Source organism: Vanacampus margaritifer, chromosome 1 (assembly GCF_051991255.1).
Source record: "Vanacampus margaritifer isolate UIUO_Vmar chromosome 1, RoL_Vmar_1.0, whole genome shotgun sequence".
NCBI lineage: Eukaryota > Metazoa > Chordata > Actinopteri > Syngnathiformes > Syngnathidae > Vanacampus > Vanacampus margaritifer.
In genome coordinates, this window is record NC_135432.1 from 25167269 (window position 1) to 25176465 (window position 9197).

Here is a 9197-nt window from a genome sequence, read left to right on the forward strand (position 1 = left end):
TTGTGTTTTTTTTAGACTACAAAAACTTGGCATTTATTGTGATCAAAACAGCTGAAGGCTACCATTTGCTTTAGTGCGTTTCATATTCCTTCAAGCAGAGGCAGCTTGAATAATGTTGTTTACTATATGGAATTGGCAGCAATGGAGCTTCCAAGCTCATCACTGATTAAAAGGATGAGAATGTCACTTCCTGCCTGGAAAACCTTATTGTGTGGATAACAATGTTCAGATGCTGAAAAATATTTTGTCACTGTACAAAACCCATTCTTAGCCACCAAAGAACAAACAAGCAAACACACACACACACACAGGTTTGTATTACTATTTTTGTGGGGCCATCTAATTGACATAATGCATCTCCTAGCCCCTTCCCCTAACCCCAACCATCAAAAATGATTGCCTACCCCCATTCCTTACCCTAACCTCAACCATAACCCAATTCAAACCTAAACTCTAAAACCAAGTCTTGACCCTCAAAAAGAGGTCTAAACTTGTGGGGCCCTACAAAATGGCCCCACATGGACGGGTGGGCCCCAGAATTCTGTGAAATCCTGGAATGTTGGCCCCACTATGTAACAAAAACAGGACCACACACACACACACACACACACACACACACGCACACACACACACACACACACGCACACACACACACACACACACACACACACACAAAACACGACATCCAGTGTTGCATAGTAACACTGTATATACAGAAGACAAGAGTGTCTCTTCTGTTTTTTCAACCAGCGCAGTAAAGAGTTCGTAATGTCAGACTCATGCAGCGTCCAATTTTGCAATTACAGAAGCAATTATCTCCTCTTCTTATAAATAGGTGGAAACAGCATGCCTGGCATGTGGCAGCACATGCTTGATATACTCGTCTCATACTGGGGAACTGCATGAAAGCGCGAATGAAATAAGTTGTTTGAAGTGTGACTTGCTGGAACAAAAAACTCACATCAAATAAAACCATATCCAAAATACATCTAGAAATAAGATCACCATATCTGCTATGCCCCCCACTCACGCCACCCCCCAGTTTCAAATAAAGATGGACCCACACACTCTTATGACTGGGAATGTGACTGTGTTCCTAATCACATTCAAATTAATGTTAAATTGGCAACTGCCGCAATTCAAAATACCTCTGATTAACCCCAAACAAAGTTCAGATGCTCTGCTCGACTTTATCATAACAATTATTGTGCTTTCAAGCTAACACTGGCTGGTATTTGGACCTGTTCAGAATTCCATCCACCTTGACAAAAACTATATATATTTTTAAATAGCCCAAATGCCATGATTTGTGTTTTTTGTTGATTTTGTTTGGATTAGGTTTAGATTTGTGGCATGTTTTGTCATGTTTAGCCCACACATGAAGACATTTTACCATTTCACAGTGATACAGTGTAGAGATCAATTTCATACCTTAACACCAATAATGACCGACATGCAAAACAGAAGAGTTAACAATTATCTCTGAAAAGGAATGGGAAGAATACAATTTATTAAATCCTATCCCCCTTTCAAGACACAAGATTGCTGTCACTTGTCTTCTCATCAATTTTGGACGGACGTCCAGTTCTTGGTAATGCTATTGTTGGCCAATATTGTTTACACTTGATGTTGATTGTTTTCATGCCTTGGAAAATATTTTGTACACTATTCATGAGTGATACCTTTGAATAATGAGATCCTTCTAATGCAGTGGAAGCTATCTGTGGTCCATGGTTTGTGCTGTGAGATGTGGCTGCAGAAGTGCAAGGAAAAGCCTACTAAAACATCTGAACTTTATTAGGCATTTGATTTGGTAGCAATTGAATGTGATTTGGATAAATCTGAACACAGCCACATGCCCCAGTTAGGTTAGGGTCATACAACACTACATCCTCTGACCCTAAAGTCCTTGTCAATGAATTTAAAAGGAATGCAAATCACCACTTTTAAATAACTGTGACATCAAAAGTCACATCCAAGAAGCAAGTCTCAATAACATGTGCCACAATGGTGCATTCAAGGATCAAAATGTCTGATTAAATTGCTACTTCTGGCTTTTAATATTAGAGAGTCGCTAAATGTGAAGCCCCTTAAGCCCCAAAAGGTCATATGCAGTATTAGAAATTGCACACAAAATAACTTGCTCACACGATTTAAAAATAAAAGATCTTCCATCTTTATGACCTCTTATTTTTTAGTACAAGATACAGCATACAATCTTGTTCCCGCAAAATAATTATCTCGTGTGAACAAGATGGAGCTATGTTCCCCTTAGGTAATTAAAGGGGCATTGTGGTTACATTATTCAGTTAATAGGGTGAATATAACGAGGGAGAAAAAGACCTGCCTTTAAATATTGATGATTTTTTTTTTTCGCACAGCACGACTAAAAAAATGGAGGAAATTACATAATTTGAGATATCCAATGAATAGTATTAATGTTATTATTCTCATTAAGTACTCATGTACTTCTCTACACATGTATACTTCTGTGAAGACTTCTGGGAAGTCTTCTACTTATTGCTGCACTTCCTATTTATTTAATTTTAATTTTATCTCTTTCTTTTCTGTTGTTTTCTCTTTACTGCAGATGGAGTCCAGGAAAAAGTTCCCCACGGGGAAAATAAAAGTATATCGTATCGTATCGTAAGTGTGAAATATTTTTTCTGTTCTTGTAGTATAAAAAGAACAGAGAAGGCTGTGTGGATACACAGGAAGAAGAAAGTGTTTCCAGCACAAACAATGCAAGTCTATTAGCAATAAATAGGATTCACTATACTTCAACAGTATGTATTGCTCACGTAATTGTGTATTCAACATTATATTCAAATATATTGATCATATTGTATTGAAAAGACAGACCCTTTCCTCTGTCACAATGTTTGCTTTCCTCTTCTATGGTTTTCGTTACACTTCTCATTGACTTTGCTGAGAAAATGCACACAAAAAGTTAAAGCAGGTGAAAGTGTAAGCCTAAGAACTAAACAGCGAGGAGTACTCTGATGATTACTAGTACTTATGAATGCTTCTGTGCTTTCTCTGTTATGCCACAGTAAAATGCACAAGTGAATGACTTCATCTGCCACAAGAACTCAAAATATTTCCTATTCAGGAAGCAGCGATGACAGTTTCCTACCGATTTAGATTTCCTCAGGAGTGTCCAAAATACGAGCCACGGTTCGATACAGCTGTCCTATCATCGCATTCCCGGCAGTATTACGTTTTCTTTGCTCCAATTTTCCTTTGCGCAGGCGGCCAGCGACTTCTTTAAGTGAGTCCGTCACTCACTGCAACTGTACCTCAAGTCTCAACAAGGTCGTTCTCTCTATTTTGGAAGCGAAAGAGGTCAAAGGACACACACAGCAGAAGACTACGTGTGATGCGTGTGTGTGGGCGTGTGCGTGACGACACTGACATACTATGACAGGCATGCACCCATAAGCTTAAGGCAAGTATTTCACGTTACGTGTTTGTGCGTGTGCAGTGTGAGTGTCTGTCCTCATTCATAGGGCAACCTGTAGTGTTCTTCTACTTCTGTACACATCCCCTTGATTGATGAGTATTGTTAATCCATGCATGTAATTGTCTTTTCTGGGTAAGCGGGCTTAGCCTCCGTCGTTTTCTTTCTGCTCTTTATGTCATTTGCATGCACTTGCAGAAGAATGTTAATGAACTCGTGCAAGTGTATGACATTGCTTGAATTAAGTTATTGCGCTATTAAGGAGTGTAGGTAGAAACATTTTCATCACGCCATGATGGCTTTCCACAATTGCGCCATAACTCCCCAACCACATGCATTGATTGGATTTGAAGAAGAGATTTTAAATGCAATTTGTGGGAAAATATCAATAAGAATGTTGGAAAGGTTGAGTCTTTTTTGGTTGATTTTTGAACTCTCTACAGGTTTCTGTTAATTGAAGTTTTTCTGCCACTGCTCATTTAAGTTTGATGCAACAGTGACTGAATTAATTTTATATAATTTATGATTTTTTTTTTTTTTAAGTTTCTGTATTCATAAATGTATCTTGTTTGGCCATGACTATGACTATGATCTATGACCATGTTTTTTGGGCAAACGTTGTCAAACCTCCAGCAAATCTACACTTTGATAGTATGTAGTATGTGTAAAATCAAATGAGATCAAATACAATACCATCATTGAATTATAAGAAAAAATGGCTACTTGTTAATTATTATTGGTATAATATTTTCATTGTGTTCCGATGTAGATACATTTAACAATATTTGCTAATAACAATAATAATACTGTAGTAATAATAATCTTACAGTATATTACAGCACACTTTTATACAATTCTAAACATATTGTTAAATGACTAAACACTTGGATCATGTGATTCCACGCTTAGGGCTATATTTCCGTGCCCAGCCCAAATCTAGCGCAAAGTGCATGTGAGGAATTTCCTCTCTTTTGGTGTTTTTCTAGAATAAAACAGATAGAAGAGGATGTTTGCTCTGTTGTGGGCCGTTGTGGGATGGAACACAGTCAATAAAAGCGGCTCCTCTCATTCTCTTGAAGCTCCTATGCTGCATTCGAGGATGATCGGAAGTCGGACTTTTCCAACAAAAGTCCGACTTCCGACCAGGAGGTGTGTACGGGAACGCCCCTTTGAACTCGGAAATGCCACTTGCAAAGTCGGGGGAAAAAAGTACCTTGACTTCACCGACGGACTACAATGTGACGTCACTCTACAATGGCGACCCCTTTGGAAACACAGACCATGAATGGTAAAACACAATTTGCTCGAGTATAAAACTAGATAGCGTTCTTCATTCATAAATATTCGACATGACTACACGTAAAACAACGTACGTAACAGCATGCCACTATCTCCCTGCATGAAATTATACGGTGAACTACTGAACTGTATGAAATGCTTATGAAATAAGATAAAAACAATAAATTAATCAAAATTGCCGGAAGGCAAATTTTCTGGAGGTCAAAATGAGTTTTGAGGACCAAAATACAAAAATATTTATCACTATCAGCCATTTTGTTTGTTTACTTTCGCCTCGAACGATTTCAGGTTGGAACTGGGAAAAAACAACTTGAATATATCCGACTTCCGACCATCTCAAATGCAGCAATAGTGCTTGACATTGTGAAAGCAGAAATTGACTAGTTGGGGGCGCGCGCAAAGTACATTCATTCATGTCAACCACAGAGGTGGGCAATTCCATCTCACCGTCGGCCCAGTCGTTGACGGATGCCCACATTTACGGTGAGTCCCCACATTGCCTCAAAAAAGTGACCCCAAATGCTTTTTTTGGCGGTTCATCCCTGCTTATTCCAGAATTTGGGGGGTAAAAACGAAACAAAAATTCCCCTCATTTTGGATTTCCAATGCATTTATAATGGGCTTCAAACATCCGCTATTTGCTGGCCCGGCCTGCTCCCTATCCCCGCAGTAATACTGTATTATAGACTCTATAAGGTATTGCAGAGGAGGAGCGGGAAAGTACAGACTTGATAAACCCTTACCAAGCCCGTCAGCTTGTGTGTAATGAATGTGTGTTTTTGTGTGCATGTGAGTTGCTTAAATGAAGCATTCTGCTCTCACCTCAGTGCTTATTCACGTGCAGGAATGTGAAGTGCAAGCTGAGAGCGATTAAGTGCTTCTCAGAGATGAACACAAAGACAGCAGCAGACCTCATTTGTTGTCCTCATTTAGGGTTGCTGGAGCCCATCCCCACTGACTTTGGGCGAGAAGCGAGGGTGCATTCCAGGTAATCGCAGGGTCTATGGAAACATTACCCAGAGAAAAGTACATGCAAACTCCACATAGGAAGGCGGAGGCATGTGAGGCAGACGAAAGGCTAAAGAATCTTATGTTCAGATTTCTACTTGAACCTGCCTTGAACTCCGCCACTTGAACCTTGACCTTTTACTCCCTTCGAGGACAGTGCTGGCACTCCACAAATTGTCACTCATTAGAAAGGTTGTGCTCCACTGACCTGAAATCTTGTCGTGTTCGGCTGTGGGGCAAAGCACTTTACTGCTCATAACTGACGTGTACATTCTGCAGCACGTTTTAGTTATGTTTATAGGACATGACAAAACACCCACCCCTTAAATTGACAGCTTTGCGTTCAAGAATCAAAAACAAAGCACTAACGGCAGTATATCCAATGCTAGTGCTTATTTGCATTGATTTTTTTTTTTTGGGGGGGGGGGGGCATTTTCTTTTCACTAACAGTGAAAAAGACAGAAATGTGAAAAACATATTCCATCAAGTAATTTGGTAGGGTTGAGGTGACACATGGTAAATAAATGCTAATACACATGTGTTCTTTTACTGGTGCAAGTCTGGCCTCCTGTGGTATAACAATGCCCCCTAGTGACATCTCAAAACGGCCCGGCACGCCAGAGAATAAGCAAAAAGGTCAACACTCATATTCACAACTGCTTTGTTTATTTACATTGTGGGGATGATGACAAATCCTTCAAAGTTCAAAAGTATGTTATATTTTGAAGCTATTGTGGACGAGGAATGAAAGGTTTCTGCATACATTATTAAAGGAGATGTTAGCACTACTGACTGCAATTCTCTGTTGGTAATTAAACTTACAGCAGTCGCAATCGGCTAGTGAGAGGCAGCCTGAATGCAAAAAGATGAACTTGGCAAAGTCTGCATGACTTAGTCAGATCCTACATACATCTTATGCATTTGAAAAAGACATTTATTTTGATTACCATCAAATGATCAATTATGGAGCAAACTCTTGCCCCACTATTAAAACTATTAAAAGTGTTGACTGGCTTGAATGCAAAGCAAATGTGCTTCCTGGAACACTCTGAAAGCATTCGAGAAGCAAGCTCATCAAGATTTCCTGCTTCCGTGTATTCAACATTGCGCTAAAATTAATCTCTGCAATTTGGTTTTGTGAGATTTAGTTTCTTTGCCTCTCATCACAAAGTTATGCTGTCCTTTGGCAAAAATTTGTCAACACATTAACCTGATATCTTTCTGTGCATGTCTTCGGAGCAGCATGAATTTTATTACATGTCTACCATGCAGAAGCTCTTTTAGTTCTTTTTGGAGCAAAACCAATCCCTCTTTATTTTCACCAGAATGAACTAAATGTGTGGAATTAGAAGGATTCGTTTTGGGGGTTGGATGCTCTGAAACCGGAGCCCTTGAGAGAATACAGACCATCTGTATTATATCTGAAGAGAGACATAACAGAGATGATGCTGCACGAGGTTTTAATGACTGATTGCGCCGTGTAGACAACAGTAGGACCATCAAGCGCCTCATGCAAAAGCTGCACTGTGCAGTGCAAATTGATGACAAGATAACAGCGAGGTGATGGATGCTAAATGGAGACTGACTGGGAACACACGCTGACTGATAAGTGCGGTCAAAGCCTGCAGCTCCCAATCATTAATTTGACTCAAGAGGATGCTCAATTTGAGCGGAAGGGATAGGGAGTTACATCATCACCATTTAACTGCATTACATGCCGCTTGTTAGATTATTGGTGCTTCAGGGAAGAATTGAAATTGAAATGTTAAATGACTTTAATAAACATGCACATTTGGGTAGTGTCAGAGGAGTTGCTTTCATGTTGCTCAAGGCTCTCTTAATTTAAAATGGTGTCTTTTAATGTGCTGTTGAAGCTTTGCAGTGCATACCTGTAGTATTGTTATTTTTGGGGGGACATTAAGTGAATCTTTACTTTCGCTGAATGGTGGAAAAATTCAACTTTATATGTTAGTACCAGCGGGAGACTGGCCATCGGGAATTTTGGGAGTTTCCTGAATGGACGGTCCATTTTTGGACCGCTCCGCGCCCCTGCCACCCCAATCCACTCCCTTCCCACCAATCAATATTAATCGGCGCATGTCACCTTCCGCACTCGGCAACAAACACCGAATAGTAATCGCTTGATATTGGCCGCCGTCCACCCTTCACTCGCCCGTCGACAAATAGGATTCGCTGCATGTCTGTCGTTCGCACCACCCCGACCTCCAGTGACAAATATTTTCCAGGGTCCATTTTTGTTCGCAGTCTGTCCAATGTTGGTACTAAACTACAAGATCGCAGGTGACACTTCACCAATACTAAGCAACAGTCCTTGTGAGCTTCAAGGAAAATTGGTTGAAATGGCAAAAACATTAATTCATTTAACTAAAGCTAGCAAAACTATCTTGAATCTTTCATAGAGTTCCTCTTTTTGATAAGGAACAATAATCTCCAAGTTTTAAAATTATGCGTGTGTGTGGAGAAATAATTGCACCCTATAGAGCACACATAAGAAATATGAAGCAACCAATCAGAGTTAACCTTGTTTTCTACTTGAAACACCTTGGGTCAGATCCTCAAAATCAATTCTTGCTTTGATGAAGATCGCCCGAGAATTGCAACCATGTCGTGCACTAGCAAGAAAACACTGTTTCTTTAGCAGTGAATATAATTGTTACCAATATTAAAAGACATTTGTTGCGCAGTCAGTTGGACGAAAACTCATACCTACCAAATTAGGCCTCTTTTTTTTTGTTTATGCTCTAGTCAAATTGCTCACAGGAATCATGCAACAGCAAGATAAATGGTTACCAAAATCAAGTTTAATTTGGAAAAAAAAACATAACTACATTATTCCGAAGATTATTTCAATCTAGCTTTAAATCTAATGAAATTAAATAAATGAAGAACTAGAAGGGAAATGGTAAGAAATTTTGTGGGGGAGTGCAGTTTTATCCACAAAAAAAAAAAAAAAAGCAAAACATTAAAAGTAAATGTTAATGGGGGAAAAGGCCAAGATGAAATCACCAAACATGCCTACGGCTGAATGGGCTCAATCAAAGTTTGAATGTTGTTCCCGTGACAACATGTGTTCCATCTGGCCTCCCAGTTTTCTCCCACTGACTAAAACCATGCATTAACCATGCACTTTTCACACTTGGTGTCAAAACAGTCATTTTACCCTCCCACTGTTTACTCGAATGGGCCTCAGATCCCCTGCACAGGGAGGGAAGACGGATGATGCATAGTCATCATAAGTCAGCGTGTTGATTCCAAAGAAATCCTTAATGTCAATAAAGACTGAATAATGAATGTATCTGAAAGCTGAGCTGGACATTGTGAAACAGATGTGCTCACCTTTCACCAGCTACTGATCATTCATCCGTACATGGCGGCCACAATTACAACATGGCCCTTTTCGACAAAATCT

General features: G+C 39.6%; 1 protein-coding gene across 1 annotated transcript in view; it reads right to left on the reverse strand.

Moving 5' to 3' along the window:
• The window catches only part of LOC144033962 (neural cell adhesion molecule L1-like protein), a 73506-nt gene extending 70196 nt beyond the window's left edge, over positions 1-3310 (reverse strand). The window contains exon 1 of the mRNA XM_077542410.1: positions 3137-3310. The gene's annotated coding sequence lies outside the window, so the exon portion shown is untranslated. The remainder of the gene's footprint in view (positions 1-3136) is intronic.
• Between the last annotated feature and the right edge of the window lie 5887 nt (positions 3311-9197).